The sequence below is a fragment of the Peromyscus californicus genome, unplaced genomic scaffold (assembly GCF_007827085.1).
Source record: "Peromyscus californicus insignis strain IS unplaced genomic scaffold, ASM782708v3 Scaffold_11__1_contigs__length_118956290, whole genome shotgun sequence".
NCBI lineage: Eukaryota > Metazoa > Chordata > Mammalia > Rodentia > Cricetidae > Peromyscus > Peromyscus californicus.
In genome coordinates this window covers 11,301,607-11,324,809 of record NW_026294402.1, presented here as the reverse complement: position 1 = coordinate 11,324,809, position 23,203 = coordinate 11,301,607, and positions in this window count along the sequence as shown.

Sequence of the window (23,203 nt, the reverse complement as noted above, 5' to 3'; positions counted from 1 at the left end):
CATACAAGCCCGGTCCTGGGGCCATTTTCCCTTATGACTCTGCCTTTCTCTCGAAGCCCTCCCCGGGATGTTCAGTAGCGAGAATGTGAGACTCTTTTGTGGGAGGACTTTATGAGCTAACCCTGGGAGTACTGCATTGCACTTCTGCCCACATGCCATTTGTCAGAACTTGCACTGAGGCATGTAGTCTTGCTGTGGGTTGAGGGGGAGGTGGGGGAAGATAAAGATTTCATGATCGGTTAATCAACCTGTACTGGAGTACCAAGAAGACTGAGTATCTACTCAAGTTGGCCTGTGTGTGTGGACTGTTCTCCACTCTTCATCCCTTTCATCTGCATGTCTCACTGGCCTTGATACACAATTTGATTGAAAGATACTAATCTTATATAAGGTGGCATCTGCTCTCTGTGGGAAGGTATGTATGAATATATCTGAACCAACCATGGTGGCCAGAACATGCTTCCTGAGGTCAGAAAATTGGAACCAAGAAACAGTATGAGCAGTCTAATCACCCCTAAAACTTCCTTTCACATATTCCACCCCCACAAGGGGAAGAATTGCCCTCATACATTGGGGGAATGCAAGCTTGCTACTTAGTCAAGCTCCTGTCAATCAACCTAGTAATACTCAGACACTTCTTAGAAATGCAGAATTTCAGGCTCCAGCCTGGCTGCACTGAATCAGAAGTTTAACAAGATCCCAGATGATTTGCATGCACACTGAAGTTCGGGAAGCAGGAGTGTCCTCCCCAGAGTTAAGACTTTGCCCAGCTGGAATCAAGCTTCCAGCCTGTAACTTCCACATGTGAGTCATGCCTTGTCTACGTGTAGGTATGTATACATGGTGCTTGTGGAGGCCAGAGGTGACTGATACCCCACAGCTGGAATTACAGGCAGGTATGAGCCTCCCAGTGTGGCTGCTGGGAACCAGATTGAGGCCTCGACAAGAGCAGTACATGCTTTTAATCATGGAGCCATCTTTCCAGCCCCTCTCTTGACTTCTTAAATAAACTCCGAAATTGGACAACTGGATCATGACCTTGGTATTTCTAATTACAGCAGGAGAGAGGAAGGAAGCTAGGAAGGGAAGACAGAAAGTTGGGGTTGAGGGGAGAGAAGGGAAGAGGAGGGAAGGGAAGAGGAAGGTCAGCTTCCTTCACTTCTAGATCTTCCCAGTCTCTTGTTGGACAGGGATCACCAGCCCTGTTCAGCATTGGAGGGAAATGCTGCCCCAAAGCCAGAATGAGCTCTGTGCTCTGTGCATCGGATTCCCTGTCTTGGCTTTCACATTTAGAATATGGGCAAGGGACTAATCATTTTCAGCGTCTGAGATGACCAAACTCTGATTTAATTGTTTCTTATCTCTATGCCTATATACTGCTTCCCATTTGGCTCCAATGTGAACTCTCCTCTTTTTTCAGTGGGAGGCAGTAATGGAGATTGAACCTAGGGTCTCATGCATGTCAGATAAGCACATTACTACTGAGCTACAGCCCCAGTCTTTCAGATGCTTGTTCCTGAGTCCAGAGCTCATCCAGGCTATCAGTCCCTGTCTGGACTGACCCTGAAGGCCAGACGCCCCTTAGCTCTTCCACTGCCTGCTTCCTCTACACCATGTTGTAACCCAGGCTGGCCTCATACCCTCTATTTTCTTCACAGATGTGGATGCCGTGTGGATCCTAAGCATGTTCAGGGGCTAGCATCTGAGGCTTCCGGGTTCTGATGAGTCCCGGAAGAGTCTCATGGCTGAAGTTCTGCTTAGGTAGAGATGCTATGGGACAGGGGTACAGGATCTCATTTTTGTGCTGCTTGTGGCCATGGTCTTCTCTGTGGACTAGCTTTTGCTACACACAAAATCAATTTTGTGGTGGCTTGGGTCTCTCTCAACCAACATAAGTCGATTATTCTGTGGTGTGTACATCCACAAGTCACCCGAGGATCCGATCAAGTCGGCCTGTCTGTGCAGATTTCTCTCTGTCTAGCTCTCCCATGTGTCTGTCTCACCTTGCCTTGTTCATACACAGCTCAATTTAAAGACACTAACTGATCTAGTACAGTGGCACCTGATTTCTGAGGCGGGAGAGGTGGTATATATAGGAATATTTTTTGAACTGACCAGGGTGGCCAGAAAATGCCTCCTGAGGTCGGAGAAATTGGTACCAGGAAGTGGTCATTAACAGATGGGCGATTCCTAAGCCATTCTTTTGCATATTCCACCCATGAGGGGAAGAACCTTTCCCAAGTCCTCTGGGTAATGTGTGCTCTGCTGCCCACTTCAGCTCTCAACCTAGGGGATTCGTGAGTGCAGCTGTGTGTGTGTGTGTGTGTGTGTGTGTGTGTGTGTGTGTGTGTGTGTGTATGTGTGCGTGTGTACTCAGTTATATGTTCTAAGTCCAGGGGCTGGTGCAGAAATATCAGCGGGTGTACACAATGTTTTCTCTAACTCACTTGTATGTTGACTATCTTAGAATTTAATGTGATCAGTTTCTTTTATTCCCTCACCCAGCCGACTGAGAGATGATGTGCTACACACATTCAGAGTAATAAGCTCTCCCTACGTGCTTCCCCTCAGGAATTCATGAATTTGAGCCACTCTTGCCCACTCCTGCCCTAGGGAGACTCTGAATCCCCTTCCTTTCTATTTTTATTTTTTAATTAAAACTAAAGTGGATGGTCAGTGGATAAGCAGGAAGAGTCAGATTTTCCGCTACTTCCCCATTCTTCTGTAAGACTCTTTTACTTGCTTTTTGATAATTACATTCACACTTACAACATATTTTGATTCTATCCAGCTCTTAGTACCTCTTTCACCTTCCCCCCAATCTCCTTCCACCTTCAGATCGTGTATGTGCGTGTGCGTGTGCGTGTGCGTGTGCGTGTGTGTGTGTGTGTGTGTGTGTGTGTGTGTGTGTGTGTGTATGTGTGTGTGTGTGAGTCTAGTTAGTGCTGCCTAGTGGAAAGCCCAATCTTGTTGGTACCTTGAATCTTGTGGTGCCTTTATTGCAAGTGATGAGTCATTGTGGGTTAGAAACTCCCTCCAGCCCAGGGGTCACAGTGGGGTTCCCGTGTCCCCATCCTGTAGTTGCATTTTTTACTTTTTTTTTCTGTACTCTTTGGGGGCCTGTCACCCAGCTCCCAAATAAGCTGCACACACAGGAGTCTTTTTCTTACTTATAAACGCCAAGCCTTAGCTTGGATATTTCTAGCCAGCTTTCCTTAACTTAAAGTATCCCATCTACCTTTTGGCTCTGTGCCTTTTCCTTCTCTTACTTCTGTATATTTTACTTTCACTCTTACTCAGTGGCTGGCTGTGTGGCTGTGTGGCTGTGTGGCTGTGTGGCTGTGTGGCTGTGTGGCTGTGTGGCTGTGTGGCTGTGTGGCTGTGTGGCTGGCCCCTAGCGTCTTCCTCTCCTTGTTTTTACTCTTCCATCCCCCTCCCCCCCCAGATTTCTCCTCCCATTTATTCTCTCTGCCTGCCAGCCCAGCCTATCCTTTCTCCTGCTTGCTATAGGACGTTTAGTTCTTTATTAGACAATCAGGTGTTTTAGACAGGCACAGTAACACAGCTTCACAGAGTTAAACAAATGCAGCATAAAAGAATGCAACACATCTTTGCATCACTAAAATAAATGTTCCACAGCATAAACAAATGTAACACATCTTAACATAATATTCTGTAACACCATCCTACAGGACATACAGTGCATTCACCACTGGTGGGCTCCAAGAGTGCTTTTACTGTGCAAAACTCTCTGTTGTCACCTCTCTTTTGGGGTTCATTTAGTTTTTAAATTCTCATCCAAAATAACGGGTTTGTCATGACATTTTCACTAATGTGTAGCATTGTACCTTGTGGTGTATCCCCCCCCCATTACCCTCTTCTTCCCCGCCTCCCTCCTAATGGCTCCTCTCCTCCCCAGATAGTCTCACTGCTGTGCCCATGTCCTATATGCACACGTATTCTAAGTCTAGACTTCACACCTTAGACAAAGCACCGAGGCTTATCTTTCAGAATCTCGATTATTTTGCTGAACAGTTCTGCCCATTTTCCTGAAAATCACATAAATTTGTCATTTATGAATGAATACAGTTCCATGTTGTGTCTGCACCTGTTTCCTTTATCCGCTCATCTGTTGACAGACACCTAGTTGGCTCCATCTTGGACACTGTGAATACAGCCACAGTTAGCATGGGTGTATGGGCATCTACTCCAGTGCTGGCTACATTTTGTCTGGACCCACAGCCAGGAGTGGGGCAGCTGGACCGGGTGGCATCTGCTGTTGGTCCCTCCAGGAGCCATCACAGTCATATCTTGCTGTTCTGGGCTCCACCCTTGCCTCCTGAGCCCATGCAGCAATAAGGTGAAGTCACATTCACTAGGCTACAGTCAAGACGGGGTGGAATTTAGGTTACCATGCCCCGCCTCAAGGATCTTGTCCAATTTATCATCCAGACAACCCTAAATCTCCACCGTACTTGAAATCGATCCTGCCTGCCTTATGGAAAGGGGCTGTGTCTCCAGATCCAGAGTTACAAGACACAAACAGAGCAAGTGAATGCTTGGCTGGATTGCCTTAGGGAATTTCTCAAGAAACGTCAGGTTTTAAAAAGTGGCTTTTCTTTAATGTTTGTGACTCATTCCTCCTGGATGAGCCAGAGTCCTTTAATGGAGCATTTTGTGGATGTAATTTTAGTGGTGTGACTGTGTATCTAATGAACTGATAATTTATGGATGCGCAGGATATATGAGGCAACAGTGGGGGCCAGTTTGGTGATCCCGGAAGCAAACCATGAGTCTGATTTAGATGCTGTCTGTCCCGAGGTCCTATTCTAACACTCTGGGCTCTGGGCTCTCTGTGCTTATGAAGAACCCTAAAAATGCATTTTGTCTTTTGGAAGGAAGGCAGCAGGGCAGCCAGCCAGCAGTCATTCCAGCTGGCCAGTTTGCCCCTGAGATGCTGCCCGCAGGTTCCTGAGTGCTCTGCTCCTTAGGTGGGCATTGGTCATCACAGGCCAGGACTCAGTACACTTCCGCACAGGCTGAGGGGCCAACCCAGGCACAAACAAGTCAGCCTAGCCTTGACTGTTTTCCGGCAGCTCTCTGCCTATCATAGACCTGTAGCTCCCCTCGTGCCCTGAGATCTCAGCCCCTGCAGTACCAGGAAAAGCTCCAGGGGAGGCAGATAGACAATGAGCTGTTATAGTGGCCTGATTCTTACTTCCTCTCTCTTCAGTCCTGTGCCTTCCATGTAGTCACTATTAATTCTGACTCTCCATTGTGTGCAGGATCCTCTCCATGTCTCTGCTGCTCTTAGGCTGGGAATGTCTCTTGTCAGGACTGATGATAAAGACACCCAGGTAACATTTCAGTGTCACAAAACCAAATTAACTTCTTTGTGTAAAAGCATCCCAAATATCGCATGGGTCATATTTACCTGAACTTCAGGTGTGGTTGGGTGGCCTTGTATTAATAATTTTTTGTCTCTCTTGAGCCCCTTCCTATTGGTACCCTTTTAAATTTAGTTAATGTAGTAAAATATATGTAATATAAAAATTGCTATTTTATTTGTTTATTTAAACATTTTAAGTTATATTTATGTATGTATGTATGGGATGTACACATGTGAGCCAGGGTGGGTGTGGAAGTCAGGGAACAATTTGCAGAACTCAGATGGTCATTGATTGATCCATCACACTGGCCTGAAGGTTCCATATTTTAATAACTTTCTGATGAACAATTCAGTGAGAGTAAGTGTATTATCGCACAGCTCCCAGCACTATCTATTTTCAGACCTCTTTCATCATCTCAGACAGAAACTGCATGCTCCTTAAAAATGTCTCCTCTCTCCCCTAAGCAAATCTACTAATTTCCCCTTCATTCTAAGTAAGTTGGCAGAAATACGGTCATATGGTAATTTGTGTTGTTTTGGTTTCCAAAATGATCTCAAGGTCTGTGTTGCAGCATGCATCAGGGTTGTTTCCCTTTTTGTGGCTGGTTGCTGTTCTTTTCTATGTGTGTAGGGCATTCGTTCATCCACTGAATTGTTCACAGATGTTGGGATACCTCCATGTTGTAGTTATCTCCAGGAACGTTGCTACAGACGTTAAGACATACAAATCTGTTCCAACCTTGTGTTCAATCTTTGAGGGACATCTAGAAATGGAATTACCAGGTCACATGGCAGTTTTACCTTTGACTTTAAGTGGCCCTGACAAATTGCTTTCTGCATTAGTGGCCCAAGCCATGGCTATTCTGATTTTTCTGAGACCTCATCAATTCTCCTTATGGTTCCCTTTAAAAAATAACAGCCTCTTAATGGGTGGGAAGTAGTATCTCATTGTGGGCTTTTCCACAAGTGGTTTCTTCCTTGTGTTGCATTTCCACAACACTTAGTGGTGCGGATATTTTTTATGGGCTCCCTGGGCATTTATACATCTTTGGAGAAGGACCTATCCAAGCCCTTTATCCAGCTTTTAACTCAATGGCTTTAAAAGTGTTATAGGGGATCTTGACGTGCTCTGAAAAATCAATCCCTTATCAATGTATGACTTAGAATATTGCCTCCAACTGTGAGTTGTTTAGGGGTCATGTAATTTTATTTGTTAAATCTGGCCTCTCAGTGTAGTTGAGTCCTTCTACACTACTGATTCTCAGTCAGATTTGTACCAAAGGGGCATCTAGGAAATGTCTGCAGGCATCTTTAAATGTTTTCATTTGGGCAGAGGTGGCACTAACACACAGTGGACAGAGGCAAGGATGCTGCTAAATACCCACCAACCACAAAGTGAAATTCTCTAGTCCCAGTGGGGCCAGTGCCCAGGCTGATGCTTCTCCAGAATCAAGTGGAGCTTCTGGGTTCTGGGGTGTCCCTTGGCCCCAGAACTCCTTTTATATCTTCTGGGTTAAGTTCTACTGGCTTGACATAGGGAAGAGAAACCATGGCAGCTGTGGGAAGCGTGTTTAGAAAAATACCTGTTCTGGGGAGGTATGCTAACTATAAACGCATTTTGGTAACTTGTTAAGCACTTTGTAAGCTGAATTTCTAAGCCTATGTTCTTCCACATTCAGCTTACAGACTAAGGAGCAGGACAACGATAAGCAGCATTTGTCAACAGGTGAATCACACAGCAGCCGAGTGGAACATCAAGGCTTACCTTTCCAGTTCCACTGTGAGGTCTCTGGGAACTGGGCTCATCACTGTGCTCAGTAGTGGTTTGTATACCTGAGCATGCTGGCAAGAATTCTTCGGGTGTTCCAAACTCAATTATTTGGACTAAAGGGAATTGCGTATCATCTGGAGTCAAATAACTCCCTGGGACATCAATGTCTTGTATTGATTGTTGTACTTTGAAGGTTTTTAAAAATTATTATTATGATTTTCATCATGTATCATCACATCAGGAGACCCTCTCTGGCAGTGGTTCTCAGTGTGTGGTCCTGGGATCAGCAAAGCCAGTCATGCCTGAGTCTTTGAATTCCTAGGTTAGTGCAGATGATCTGAGTTTCCTGTAGACTCCCTACTAAATCAGACACTGTAGGATGCGGCTGAGGTCCTCAGGTTTGCCTCAGAATAATTGCTCCACAGAAGACCAGATGTGTCTATGCTCATTCACTCCTTCCTGGACACACTGCTGATGTTACTAGACCATCCATTACATTTCCAGACAATTGTAATTATTACAACATATACTTAAAGTCATGTCCCCTTATTTATAGGGGACATCGCGTAAGACTCCCAGAAAACACCCAAAAGCAAGAACTATGTTTAAACTATGTTCTTTTTCTGTTCATATGTACTTATGAGTTTAAATTATGTTATATATAACAGGATATTAGCAACAACCAATAAAAAAGAGCTACATACTGTAATAAAAACCACAGCAATGTCATCTCTCAAGTTATCATTCGCAGCACTCAGGAGACAGAGACATGTAACACAAATTTTAAAAGGTCTTATAATAAAAAAAACCTGGAGCCAGATATTGGGGTGAAATCCGAAAGATCAGAGAAGCAGAACAAGCCAGCCACAAGCTCTTAACCTCTACAAAATCCCCAGTCTGAAGAGAGTGAGTTCCTGTTTCGTCACGCCTTATATACCCTTTTCTGCCCTGCCATCTTGCTTCCTGGGATTAAAGGTGTGTGTGCTTCCCAAGCAAAGGCATAAGATCTCAAGTGTTGGGATTAAAGGTGTGTGCCACCATGCCTGGTTCTGTTCCTAGTGTGGATTTGAACTCACAGAGATCCAGATGAATCTCTGCCTCCCCAGTGATAGGATTAAGGATGTGTACCATCATTGTCTGGCCTCTATGTCTAATCTAGTGACTGACTCTGTCCTCTGATCCCCAAATAAGTTTTATTGGGGTACACTTTATGTCACCACAGAGACAGGCAGATCTTTGTGAGTTTCAGGCCAGCCTGGGCCACATATCAAGTTCCAGGTCAGCCAGAGCTACATAGTGAGAACCTGTTTTTCCCACATAAAAGAGATACCTTATTGAACTATACTCTTCTTTCTATGTGACACTGTGAGATTATTGATGTAAGTGGTGTCCTCTAGAATTGTGGCTACTTTGATTTATTTTATTTTACAATATAATTTAATTCTACATATCAGCCACGGATTCCCTTGTTCTCCCCCCTCCCGCCTACTTTGATTTTTTTATTTGACACAAGTACTCACTCCCATGACATTCTCATCTGATAAACTGAGGTGGTATAGACTAAAGGGAGGGTACCTATACACTATGGATACTCTGGAAGAAGGGATGATCAGGATGGTGTGAGGTTCATCAGACCATTCAAGCAGTATATGGCTTTAAACTAACACATTGTTTTATACTAATTACTTGCCTCATTGCAACAAAATACCCAATGAAAGCAGCCTATGGAAGGAAGGGTTTATTGTGGGTTATAGTTCTGGGAGATATGGTCCATCATGGCAAGGAAGGTGCAGTGTAAGGAGCAGGAGACGGGTCATGTTGCATTCCGTCAGGGAACAGAGCAATGCACACTTGTGTTTAGCTGCTTTCTCCTTTTCATTTAACCAGGACCCCAGCCCATAGAGTGGTACCACCCACATTTAGGGTGAGTCCTTTTACTTCAATTAGCCTAGTTTAGAGAATCCCCTGACGTGTGTAGAGATTTGTTTCCATGGCGATTCTAAATCCCATCAAGTTTACAAACAAGATTAGTCAGTACTTGTTTGTCCCTATAAATTTTTATTTAACATGGCTGACTGGGTAAAGCTGAAACTGCAGATGGAGGGGTATGGGTGACTACTTTGAGGCAAAATCTGCCCTAATTCCTACCCGTTGGCCTACTTCTTCACACTGGAGCTAGTCGGAATGAGGGTTCATCCTCCAGAATTCTCTGTGAAGACAGGCATTCCTTTTGAGACCTTGCTCTGGTGTGAGTGAGAGGAGGGAAGGGCAGGCAGGGGCACCTGGGCTGCAGCCAGATGCTTTGCTCTTCACCTGGTCCTGACCAGACCAGCTCGAGTATCGCAGGTAGAATTCAGTTACTCAGCCCAGAGCCTTGCCTTCTCATCTCCCTCCACTCAACTGAGCTCAACTTCAAGCGACCCAGAAAAGCTGATCTCTATGTTTTTTGCCTCTAATTTTAATAAAATCTCATATTCTCAACATGGGAAAGAATTTTAGTGGCCACCAAATGTCCTTTATGGATATTAAACAGAGGCTCCATAACCAAGCTAACTTCTGACCCCAAGATAGGTCTCCTATATCAGCTTTATTTACTGCCCTAAAAGTCATTGCTCAGCTAATTCGGGGGTTTCTGCAGACACTAGTGTCAACAGGGTAACGACCTGTTTGAGGCAAGAAGGAAATCTGGTTCAATACGACATATAAGGCAAGCTGGTGTTGGTTTAAATTGCTGCAGTTTGCCACTGGGCAGTTTATTTTAGATATATTTAAGCACAGTACAGCTCTAGAAAAAAAAAAGTTTCCTGGTGGCAATGATCACAATAAAGCCTTAGGAGTGACTATAACTCTTTTGAAAGTCACATGTGACCTTTTCATAAGGATGGGTTCTATTAGCCGAGAAACAAAGCTAAAAATGAGGCTCTAGAGAGTAAGAGTCTAGAATAAATACAGTAGTCTGGGGGATTCAGGTGTGGCCTGGCCCTACAACAGTACAGATCGCCAAGCTACTAACCACATCCATTCCCAGCTTTCCAGGTGAACACGAGGTATACATCTCCATCGTGGAGACAATTCTGCATGTCTAATATTCCTGGTTTTCTTATTGCTTCTCTGTGAGCACAGGGACCCCATGCCCTCTATACCTAATGAGATGTTTAGCAGCTTTACTGAGATATACTCACAGGTTGCAAAATTCTCACATTTAAAATGCTTCTTACCCTCTTACATATTGTTAAACTTTTTTAACTTTCTTTTTTGAAATTTCTCCTCCCTCTACTCCTCTCAGCCCCCTCTTCCCCTCCCTTCTGGACACTCTCTCTGTTTCCTATTGGAAAAGAACAGGCTTCCAAGAGATAACAATATAACATAACAATATAATAAGGGAAAACAAAAACCATCACCTCGAGGTTGGACAAGTCAAACCAATAGAATGGAAAGAGCTCAAGAGAAGGCACAAGAATAAGAGACCCACTCATTCGTATACTCAGGATTCCCACAAAAATACTAAACTGAAAGCTATAATGTATAGGCAGAGGACCAGGTACAGACCCGTCCATCCAGGCCCTGTGTTTGCTGCTTCAGACTCAGAGTTCATGTGAACTTTGCTCACGTAGATTTAGAGGGCTTTGCTTTCTTGGTGTCCTCCATCCCCTCTGGCTCTTACATTCTTTCTGCTTCCTTTTCCCTGGGGCTCTCTGAGTTTTGAGGGGATGGATTTGATGGAGACATCCCATTGAGGGTTATATGTCCTAAGGGTTCTCTCTATGTATATAATGTCTGGCAGTATGTCTCTATATTTGCTCCCATCTGCTGCAGGAGTAAGTTTCTCTGATGATGGCTGAATAGACACTGATCTACGAATATAGAATATATTGTTACGTTTTCTTTTTTAAGACCAGTCATATTTGGTTTTCCCTAGGTTCTTCACTATCTAATTTCTTGTTCTTGGTAACCCAAGCAGTGTTGAGTATGGGTTCCATCTTGTGGAGTGGGCCTTAAGTCTGATTCAGATGTTGGTTGGTTACCCCACAAATTTTGTGCCACCATTGCCCTAGCATATTTTGCTGGCAGGACAGTATTGTAGATCAAAGGGTTTGTGGCTGGGTTGGTGTTTACATTTCCCTTTTGGTAACCTGAAGAGTACCTTCCTGTACCAAAGACACTAGAACATAGGAGTGAAGGTTCTATGTAGGCATCAGTTCAACCTCGCCATGTTTAAAGGGTTGTGTGAGTGTTGTCTTCCTCAACAATGGGGCCTGGCTGTCAGTTTGTGGGGAACAACTTGTTGTCTTGGCAACAACCTGGGTTGTTTGAGAATTTCTATGGGTTCCTTCTGGGCAACAAATCAATTGAATGTAACCCAGTCCAGTACTGGAAGCCTCATTTGGTGACAAGAGATGGCCAGTTGGGACCCTGCCTCCCTCTTTATTTGGAGACTTCATTAGAATTGCCTTCACATGTTTTAGGAAGTTTCCACTGCCTAGGTTTCCATACCACCTCTCAAATGCCCCACAATTCTAGCTGTCTCTCCTCACATTCCCTCCCTCAACCCCATCTCCCCTCCCCTCCTGAACCTCCCATTCTTGTTCCCTCTCACCCCTACTCCACCCATAAAATCTATTCCATTTCCCCCTCCCAGGAAGATCCATGTGTTCCCCCTAATCCCTTCCTCTATACCTAACCTCTCTGTGTCTACAGATCATAGCTTGGTTATCATTTCATTAATAACTAAAATATCCACATATAAGTGATACATATCATATTTATCTTTCTGGGTCTGGGTTACCTCACTCAGGATGATTTTTTTTCTAATTCCACTCATTTGCCTGCAAATTTTTTAACAGCTGAGTGATACTCTATTGTGTAAATGTACCACGTTTTCTTTATCCATCTTCTGTTGAGGAAAATCTAGGTTATTTTAAATTTCTGGCTATTATGGGTAGAGCAGCAATGAACAAGGTTTCCTCTATTAAGAATTCTCTGTTTAGAACTGTATCCAATTTCTTTTTTTAACTTTCTGTTTATTTATTCTTTGTGTCTTTCACATCATGCATCTCGATCCCCTTCAGTTCCCCATCCCTTCGTATCTACCCTCTGCCTTTGCAACTGCCACCCCAAAGTAAAATAAAATTTAAGAGAAAGAAAGGGAAAATTTTTGTCATGGAAGCTGTAGTGTGACACAGTGAGTCACGCAGTAAACACTTTTATCCATATATCTTTACTTGCGAGTGCTCATTGCAGAGAGTCATTGGTCTGGTTTGAGGTCTCTGGTTTCTGCCACACAATCAATGCTGGGCCCTCACGGGGACTCCTCTTGGATATCCTGTTGTTGCCCTGTGTCATGGAGATCCTGCAGCTTTGGGTCTGCAGGATGGGCCCCTTCCTGTGCTCTGGCAAATCATAGATGGGGTGGATGTTGGGGTGTGCCAACTCATAATCCTGGTTCTGGGCCTCGGTGGTTGCAGGGTTGGTCAGCCCACCAGCTCTCCCCTGTCCTCACCCCCAGGGTGAGCTCTCCAGCATTTTCCTGGCTAGTTCACCCTTTGCAGCAATGGGCAAGGGGTGGGGCCAGTTCTCCTGCTTTTATACCTTTAGGGCCGGCACTCCCACAGCTGGACCTACTGTGTTGCCCAGGCGAGGTGTAGGGGATACTCTCCTGAGTGCTGGGGCAGGGACAGCTCTCCTGCTCTTATGACCTCCGGGCCAGCTCTCTCACCTGCCTCAGGCATTGATGGGCATATGGGGGTGCGTCAGCGGGTGTTGGAGGTTCTTTCCCCATCCACACAATCATATGGCTGATAAGGGCTGGGACCAGATTATAGAAATGATCACATTCTGGGGCCGGTTCACCCATACTGGTCAATAGGGTCATCTCTGCTGTGCTGCCCAGGTGAGGTGCAGGACTGCTCTGTTAGTTTGTCATTTGTGGCAGGCATCAAGGAGGAGGGGGAGGTGGGATAAGAACAAACATCTCTACCCTGCTCCTGCTGCAGCATGACAAACAAGTAGCAAGTGGTGGGACCAGCCCTCTCCGCTCACCAGTTTGGGGCTTGCTCACCCACACCTCTGCCAGCAGGGTCAACTGTGCTGTGCTGGCCAGGCAAGGTACAGGGCCTGCTCTCTTGAGTGCTAAAACTGGTGAGGGGCAGGGGCAGCTCTCCTACTCTCATGACCTCAGGGCCAGCTCTCCCACTCAGGTGTTGTGGGGGGGGGGTGGGGGCATCTCTTCCCCACCCATGCCTCCATATGGCAGATGAAGGGCAGAGTCAGATCTCTCATGCTCAAGCTCTTGGGGCAGGTTCACCTGCCCCCTGCAAATAGAGATAGCTCCCCTGTGCTGCCCAGATGAGGTACAGGACCAGCTTTTCAGAGTATTGCTGCTGATAAATGTCCCCAATATCTTAATTGGATTATTTGTTTTATTGATAGTTTTTTTGAGTTCTTTATATATTTTGGATATTAGTCCTCTACAGGATGCGTAGTTGGTAAAAATCTTTTTCCATTCTGTAGGCTGCTGCTTTGTCCAAATGATGGTGTCCTTTGGAATACAGAAGCTTTTCTGTTTCTTGAGGTCCCATTTATTATAATTGTTGATCATAGTGCCTGTGCTAATGGTGCCCTGTTCAGAAAGTCTTCTCCTGTGCCAGTTAGTTCAAGGCTCTTTCCCACTTCTCTTCTGTCAGGTTCAGTGTATGTGGTTTTATGCTGAAGTCTTTGATCCGTTTGGACTTGAGTGTTGTGTAGGGTGATAAGTGTGGATCTACTTGCATTCTTTTAAATGTAGACATCCAGTTTGAACAGCCCTGTTTGTTGAAGATGCAGTCCTTCTTCCAGTGTGTATTTCTGGATTTATCCAAAATCAGGTGTCCACAAGTGTGTGGATTTATGTCTTAGTGTTTAATTCAGTTCCACTGAGCAACATGTTTGTTTTTGTGCCAATGCCATGCTGTTTTTATTACTGTAGCTCTATAGTAGAGTTGGAGGATGGGGATGATGAGACCTCCAGCAGTTCTTTTACTGTTTCAGATTGTTTTAGACATATGAAGCTGGAAATTGTACTTTCAAGATCTGTGAAGAATTGTGTTTCAGTTTTGATGGGGATTGCATTCCATTTTTAGAATGCTTCAGGTAGAATGGACATTTTTACTACAATAATCCCAATGATCTATGAATGTGGGAGATCTTTCCATCTTCTGATATCTTCTTCAATTCTTAAAATTTTTGTCATACAAGTCTTTCAATTGCTTGGTTAGATGGAGTTACTCCAAGATACTTTGTATTTTTTGAGGCTATTGTGAAAGGTGTTGTTTCCCTGATTTCTTTCTCAGTCTGTCATTTGTATAAAGGAAGGCTATGGATTTTGTGAGTTAATTTTGTATCTAGCTACTTTACTGAAAGTGTTCATTAGCTGTAGGTGTTTCCTGATGGAATTTTTAGTCTCTCTCTCTCTCTCTCTCTCTCTCTCTCTCTCTCTCTCTCACACACACACACACACACACACACACACACACACACACACACACAACACACACACACTTTCATAACATCTTCAAATAAAGATACTTTTACTTCTTCCTTTCCATTTGTATTCCCTTAATTTCCTTTAGTTGTCTTAATGTTCCAGCTAAGACTTCAAGTACTGTGTTGAATAGTTATGGGGAGAATTGACAACCTTGTCTTGTTCCTGATTTTAGTTTCTTTAGGTTGTTTTGAGTTCCTCTCCATTAAGTTGATTTTGGCTATAGACTTGCTGTAAATTGCCTTTATTATAGAAGGAAGGTATGTTCCTTGTATGTCTAATCTTTCCAGGACTTTCATCTGAAGGGTTAGATTTTGTCAAAGGTCTTTTCGGCATTTGATTATATTTTTTATGTTTGTTTATATGGTGGATTATATTGGCAGAACCATCCCTGCATCTCTGGGATAAAGCCTACCTGATCACATTGGATGATCTTCTTGATGTGCTCTTGGATTCAGTTTGCAAATATTTTATTGAGAATTTGAGAAATTGATATGTAATTCTCTTTGTTTATTGGATTTTATGTGGTTTGGGTATCAAACTGTGGCCTCATAAAATGAGTTGGGCAATATTCCTTCTGTTTCTATTTTAGGAGTATTCACAATAACTATTCTTTGAAAGTCTGGTAGAATTCTGAACTTAAAACCATTTAGCCCTAAGCTCTTTTGGTTAGTAGACTGTTAATGACTTTCTATTTCTCTAGGGGTTATATGTCTGTTTAAACTGCTTATCTGATCTTGATCTAACTTTGGTAAGTGGTATATATCCAGAAAATTATCCATTTCTTTTAGATTTTCCAATTTGGTGGATCACAGGTTTTTAAAGTATGTGCTTATGATTCTCTGGATTTTCTCTGTGTCTGTTATTATGTCCCCTTTTTATGTTTAATTTTGTTAATTCGGACATTCTCTTTCCACCTGTTAGTTAATCTGGCTAAGGGTTTGTCAATCTTATTGATTTCTCAAAGAACCAACTATTTGTTTCATTGATTCTTTATGTTGCTTTTGTTTGTTTGTTATTTCTTCTCATCTACTTCTTTTGGGTGTAATTTCTTCTTTTTGTTCTAGATCTTTCAGGTATGCTGTAAGTTGCTGTACGAGATCTCTTATTTTATTTTATTTTATTTTAGTGTTGGTACTTATTGCTATGAACTTGCCTCTTCGAACTGCCTTCATTGTGTCCCATAAGTTTAGGTATGTTGCATATTCATTTTCATTCAATTTTAGACAGCCTTTAATTTCTCTCTTGACTAATCTTTCATTCATTAGTGAGTTGTTCGGTTTCGACGAGTTTGTAAGATTTCTGTTATTTTGATATCCAACTTTAATCTGTGGTGGTCAGGTAGGATGCAGAGTGTTAACTTCAGTTTCTGTGTCTGTTGAGACTTGCTTTGTGTCTGCATATGTGGTCAATTTTGGAGAAAGTTCCTTAGGTACTAAGAAAAAGGTATATTCTTTTGTGTTTTGGTGAAATGTTCTGTAGATATCTGCTGGGTCCATTTGGTTTACAATGTCATTTAGCTCCAGCATTTCTCTGTTTAGTTTTTGTCTGGATGACTTGTCTGTTGGTGAGAGTGTGGCACTAGTCTCCTACTATCTGTGTGAGTATCAACATGAGGTTTAAGCTGCAGTAGCGTTTCTTTGATGAACTTGGATGCCCTTGTGTTTGGTGCATAGATGCTAAGAATTGCAATGATTACCTGGTGGATTTTTCCTTTGATGAGTATGTAGTGTTCTTCCCCATCTCTTCTGATTAGTTTTGGTTTGAAGTCTATTTTTATCAGATATTAGAATCTACAGAAGCTTGTTCTTAGGTCCATTTGCTTGGAATACCTTTTTCCATCCCTCATCTTTTTCCTTGGTGTTAAGGTGTGTTTCTTGGATGCAGCTGAAGGATGGATACTGTTTACATATCCATCCTGTTAGTCTGTGTCTTTTTGCTGGAAAATTGAGACCATCGATGTTGAGAAATATCAATGAGCCATATTTGTTGATTCTGTTATTTTGGTGTGTGTGTGTGTGTGTGTGTGTGTGTGTGTGTGTGTGTGTGTGTGTGTATGTATGTATGTGTGTGTGTGTGTATGTGTGTGTGTGTTTCCTCTCTTTTGATTTGCTGGTTTGAGATTACTTATTCCTTGTGTTTTCTCGGGTGTGGTTAACGCTTTAAAGATTTATTTATTTTTGTATTTTTATGTATATGAGTGCCCTATTTTGCTTGTATTACTGCATGACAAAAGAGGGCATCAGACAGAAGAGGGCATGTTGTAGAATATTATTTTAAGATGTGTTGCATTTGTTTAGGCTGTTGAACATTTGTTTAATGTTTCAGAGATGTGTTGCATTCTTTTATGTTGCATTTGTTTAACTCTGTGAAGCTGTGTTACTTTGCCTGTCTAAAACACCTGATGGTCTAATAAAGAGCTGAACGGCCAATAGCGAGGCAGGAGAAAGGATAGGTGGGGCTGGCAGGCAGAAAGGATAAATAGAAGGAGAAATCTGGGAGGAAAAGAAAAAAGAGCAAGAGAACAAGGAGAGGATTACACAAGGGGCCAGCCACCCAGCCACTCAGCTATACAGCCAGTCATGAGTAAGAGTGAAAGTAAGATTTACAGAAGTAAGAGAAAGATAAAAGCTCAGAGGCAAAAGGTAGACAGGATAATTTAAGTTAAGGAAAGCTGGCAAAAAACAAGACAAGCTAAGGCCTGACATTTATAATTAAGAATAAGCCTCCATGTGTGATTTATTTGGGAACTGGATGGCCAGCCCCCAAAAGAGCAGAAATAGCCAACAACAAGGGCAGCAGGCAGAGGGGACATCAGATCCCCCTATAGGTGGTTGTGAGACACTATGTGGTTGCTGGGAATTGAATATAAGACTTCCAGAAGAGCAGCCAGTGCTCTTAATGGCTGAGCCATCTCTCCAGTCCTGATTGTTAAACTCTTTAGGTTAGAGTTTTCCTTCTAGCATCTTCTGTAGGGCTGGATTTGTAGATAGATACTGCTTAAACTTGGTTTTATCATGGAATATCTTATTTTCTCCATATATTGTGATTGAAACTTTCGCTGGGTCTAGTAGACTAGGCTGGCATCTGTGGTCTCTTAGAGTCTGTAGAATATCTGTCCAGGTCCTTCTGGCTTTTACAGTCTTCATTGAGAAGTCAAGTGTTATTCTAATAGATCTGCCTTTATATATTATTTGATCTTTTCCCCTTGCAGCCTTTAATATTCTTTCTTTGTTCTGTACTATTAGTGTTTTGATTATTACATGCTGAGGGAAATTTCTTTTCTGGTCCAGTCTATTTGGTATTCTGTATGCTTCTTGTACCTTAATAGGCATCTCCTTTTTTAAGTTAGAGAAATTTTCTTCTATGATTTCATTGAAAATATTTTCTGTGCCTTTGACCTGGGTTTCTTCTCCTTCCTCTATCCCTGTTATTCTTAGATTTGGTCTTTTCATAGTGTCTCAGATTTTCTGGATTTTTTTTGTGCTCGGAGCTTTTTAGAGTTTTAACATTTTCTTTGGCTGATGTATCCATTTCTTCTATAATGTCCTCAATGCCTAAGACTCTCTCTCCCATCTCTTGTATTCTTTTGGGGAAGCTTGCCTCTGAGGTTCCTGTTTGAGTTCCTAAATTTCAGTCTCGGATTTCCCCCAGTTTGACTTTTCCTCATTGATTCTGTTTCCACTTTCAAGTCTTGAACTCTTTTATTCATTCCTTCTACTGTTCATTTGTGTTTTCATAGATTTCTTTAAGGGATTTGTTCATTTCCTCTTTAAGGACCTCTATGAAGACTATTTTAAGGTCTTGGTCTTGTATTTCAGCTCTGTTGCAGTTCTCAGGGTCTACTGTGGTTGGGTTGCTGGGCTCCGGTGGAGACATGGCTCTGGCTGTTATTGATAGTGTTTTTATTTTGGTGTCTAGACATCTGGGTAGGGAAGATTGTAATTCTAGGTGCTGATTTATGGTCTTGTCTTTATTAGGTGGATGTTTTGTTCCTTGGTTTCTGTTGTCCTTTCTGATTCTTAGTAGGGTGAGGTGGATGTGTGTTGCCTGGTAGGGAATTCCTCTGGGATCCTGTTAGGTGCGGCCACTGGGGGTTCTGGTAAAATGTGTTTCTAGGTATTGGGAGCTGACACTTAGGAATGGGATTGGGCTAGGAGAGGGGGGGATGATGGCGGCAGGAATCTACAGGAGGGAGGAAAGCAGAGTGTTCCACCAGAATTTGTTCAGCTCCCCCCCCCCCAAATGAGGGCAGAGAGTGAGGAGAGGTCAGAACAGGTGATCTGCTACAGAGCTGGGGATGAGACAGGGGCAGGAGAGGAGGGAGAGTTAAGATCCATAGTGCAGCAGAGCAGTGGATGTGCGTACACCTTTAATCCCAGCACTCAAGAGGCAGAGGCAGACAAATCTGTAAGTTTGAGGCCAGCCTGGTCTACAGAGCAAGTTCAGGGATGGCCAAGTCTACACAGAGAAACTCTGTCTCCAAAAACCAAAATACCAAAAACAAAAACAAAAAACAAACAAAACAACACAACAACAAAAATCCACCTTAGTTAGGCTACCTGCTTCCCTGGATGGAGTGGCCTGCGGGTTCCCAGGGAATGCCTGCTGGTGTTGGGGGGCTGGGATAAGTGATGAATGCAGGGAGGAAGTTTGGAGGGGAAGATCTATGTGACCCACTGGAGGGGGGAGGGTGCAGGGGGTGGTCTGCCACAGAGCTGGGATGATGGGATTGGATTTGAAAAGGTGAGGACCAACAATCAACCTAACTACTTCTCTGGCTGAGGGTCAGTATGCACTTCTTGATGAATGTACAAGTGAATGAATGGTAAGCCAAGGATTCATGATGATGAAACACTTTTTCATTGAGTGGAGAACTTATTGGAATTCAGGACTCACAAAAATACATACCTGCAGGCCAGGCGTTCTGAACTGGTGATGCGGACTAGTACATGACAGGCATTGTGAGGTCTGTGATGAGCTAGAAGAAGCATGTCCTTGACGGAAATCCAGTTCACATTCTTTGTTGGACACTATTTTAAAGCAATTGAATATGTTGGAGTCAGCCTGTGAGCTGACAGTTGATCTTTTGAACTAGACAGTCTTGGGTTCCCTGTGATTTGAAACTGTCTTAATGGGTGCCTCATGCTCTCTCAGTCCCTCCTCTTAATCTAACTCTGTTCATGGGAAAAAACCTAATAAGCCATCCATTTGCTGCAGACACACTAGTGAGATCAATACCGTGAGATACTTAAATGTTTTACAGCATTCATCTTATTGCAAAGAAAGAGTGCTCTGATGGTGGAATTCAGGCCTCAGTGATGAGGCCAGGCAGAGTCTTGGCTGTGTTTCAGACTCATGCTGCGTGTATCTACCTGCCCATACCTGGAGTTGGGAGCTGAAGCCCTGCAATAAAGCCCTTCTCCCCTGAACGGCTGGTGCTTTGATGGCCAAAAGTGTTTCTCCTGGGAATCTGCGTCCCTGGGAGATCTCAGCTCAGACAGCTTCTACTTGCTGCTAGCCCTCACTATTAAAGAATATCTGGTGTGTGTGTGTGTGTGTGTGTGTGTGTGTGTGTGTGTGTGTGTATAATCACTCATGTTCATTTGGATGTGCATGTGTGAGTGTACATACATAGGTCAGAGACTGAACTGTACCCGAGGCTCATAAATTTGGCTAAACTGACTGGCTGGAAAACCCCAGGGATCCTCCCTTCCTTGCTTCTCTCTCTTCAATAAGAAAACAAACCCTACAGCCTGGACTCTGGAGGCGAGTGGGAAGCCTGAGCCCAGTGTTACCCTTAGACCCAGATGATGAGGGCCTGTGCTAGGCAGAAGTCCTGGGAGTCCCTTGTTCTGAGTACTTTCCTCTAAGAAGGCTCCCTCTGCTTTCTGGACCTGACTGTGCCATCCAAGCAAGCCATTCTGAGTCCAAGCGGACTCACACTGGCCTTGGGCTCTGAGGAGTCCCTGTCTCATTTTCCTCTCTGGAGTACTTGTGTCCCAGGGTGGGCAGATCGGCACTCAGGGACTAGGGTTACAGGTTTTTTCCAGGGCCTTCTGGCTAACTCCAGCGGGTGTTTGCGAGGACTGGTTGTTCCTTCGCAAGGGGATGATGCTTTTGTGGGACCCTGAGACTGGTTTACTGGGACAGTAACTGCAATGGTGCTGATACTCCATGGTTTACGTGAGGCCACTCCGGCCCACACACCTGATGCTTGCACTGCTGAATACCTCAAGATCAGGCCTCACAGGGCCGTGGGTGCTCCCCAGGCTGCAGTGCTTCCTCGGAGAGAGGAGACAGGGAAGCAGCCAGGTCCTGTGCTGGTCCTTTTTGGAGGAAAGTTGGTGTTCTTTAGTCTCTTGCTGGGCTGTTTGCCTTAGGCTTATAGAGTGTGAGGTACTTCCAGGTCCTTCCCCAGTGTGAGAAACAAAGATCCTCACTTCATAATAAAAGTCCTGGTGACTCTGTGTACTGATATTGGAGCAGCCTATTTTGTAACTTTGCAAAGTGAGGTGTCAGGCCAGAAGCATAAGCTCCACGACTGAGTACAGAGAGGAACTGTTTACTTGTTTGAAGATTCATTTATTGTATTTTATGTGTATCTCTGGGCCTGCTTGACTGTGCACTACATGAGTAGCGGTGCCTTGGGAGCCAGAAAAGGGCACCAGTGTCCCTAGAGCTGGAGTTACAGGTGGATGTGAGCAGCCCAGGGTGGGTGCTGGGAACCAAATCCAGGTCTTCTGCAAGGGCAGCAAGTGCTTGTCATTGCTGAGCCACGGCTCTAGCTCCGGAGACGAGGTTTTAAACCCCAACAGCGTGGACCTTCCTCTCTTCTCACCACTTCTCACTTAGCTGAATGTCTTCAACACAGAACTTCATCTGTGTTGGTGGGGCAGTTTGCCCACGTGCTTTGCAGTTCTGTTCCTTTAAACGTCACGGTTCTTGCTTATGTTGGAGCAGACTCACACAATGTTATTGTTTCCTTCCGTGAGAAGGCCCCAGGTCTTGGCTTTCAGTATCACTCAGAACTAACTATGTGTGGAGGGCCATGATCCTGGATGTGGGCTTTGGATTTGCATCCCAACTCAGCCATTTTCACTGTGTGTGGAACCTTACAAGAATCCCCTCCCTGGGGTTGATGTGTGGTCTCTTCCTTACAGGCTGTTACATCTTCAGAGGATAAAAGAGACGAGGCGTGTGAAAGCTAACTCACTGTCTCACTCACTAAAAGTGCCACTCGGCCAGGAATGCTGTTTCCTTGGGGTTTGCTGCATGCCTGGCTCTGTGCCAATCGCCCACCATTCAAAGATGGCCGTCTGCTCTCCACATCCTGGTAAGGCAGCACCAGCCATGGGTGTGAAGATGAGGCAAAGCTGCCTCTCCGTCCTCAGCCTGGAGAAGAGACACAAATGAAAGGCAGAATCATGCAGTCGGGTGGGGAAGTCAGCTCCTCCCCCATCCCGGGGGCGGGGCGGGGGGGAGGGGAGCCTAGGGAAGTGAGAGTCTAGTTAAGAGCAAGAGTCCAGTCCCAGGGACCAGGGGCTGGCTGATGGAAGCTGGGTGGCCCCTGAGACCTCCTGTGTAGGAGGGCAGTGCCAGAAGGCTGGTGAGATGCTGTTTCCAAGGAGATGCCAGTGTGTCAGGGAGAGTGATGCTTAAGCCATCAAGAGGACAGACAGGGTGAGCAGGCTAGCCCACCCACTGCATAGGAAGCTAGGGGAAGGAGTGATTAAGGCAGGCGGAGGAGGCGGTGTGGTGGGTGTGGCAGGAAGTTGAGGAAGCATCTAGGAGGATTGGAGAGGATGGGAAGGAATTTCCTGGGGGTGGAGGGTGGGGCCGGGTGGAGGGCTGGGAGTAAAGTGGAAGAATGGAAAAGAAGGTATATTTGAGAGCTTGTGGATTTCTGTGACCCTGAGGGTTTTATCTGGACTGTCAGGAGTGGATGGGCTGCACTCAAGAGGCAGTTTTGGGTCCTTCTACAGCTTATAGGTGTGTGAATAGCCTGGGCCCAGTTTTCTTTACAGAGAGTGGATTTCCATCAGTGGTCTGAAAGGCACAGTGGGTGCTCTGTTCTCTTCACTGGACACCTTTGTAGGAAGGCTGGCTTTGGAGACTAAAGGGAGTGAGAAAACCACCTGAACATTCTCAGCCTCAGCATCAGCCCTTGTCAGACAAGGACAAAACTGGCTCACACTCTAAGGGTGGTATACTAAGTAACTGAGATAACATGTATGAACATTGCCAGACTCAAAATGGAGTTATTTCTATTACTCTAGAGAAATAAGTAAAGCCTGGAGACTATAAGTGAGGCTCATGAATATTTGCCTGAAAACAAGAAGCGTAACCCAGCAGGAAGAGTGCTTCTGCTGGGGCACCAGCCCAGCAATGGTCTGTTCTCTCAGAGCTGAGCTTCTTGTAGGATGACATGACTTCCTTCCAGGAAAGGGTATGAGACAAGAAACTCCATTTGACTTGCCTTCTCTCTTTTATCCTGTCTATGGTGGCTTGAATGAGAAGGTCC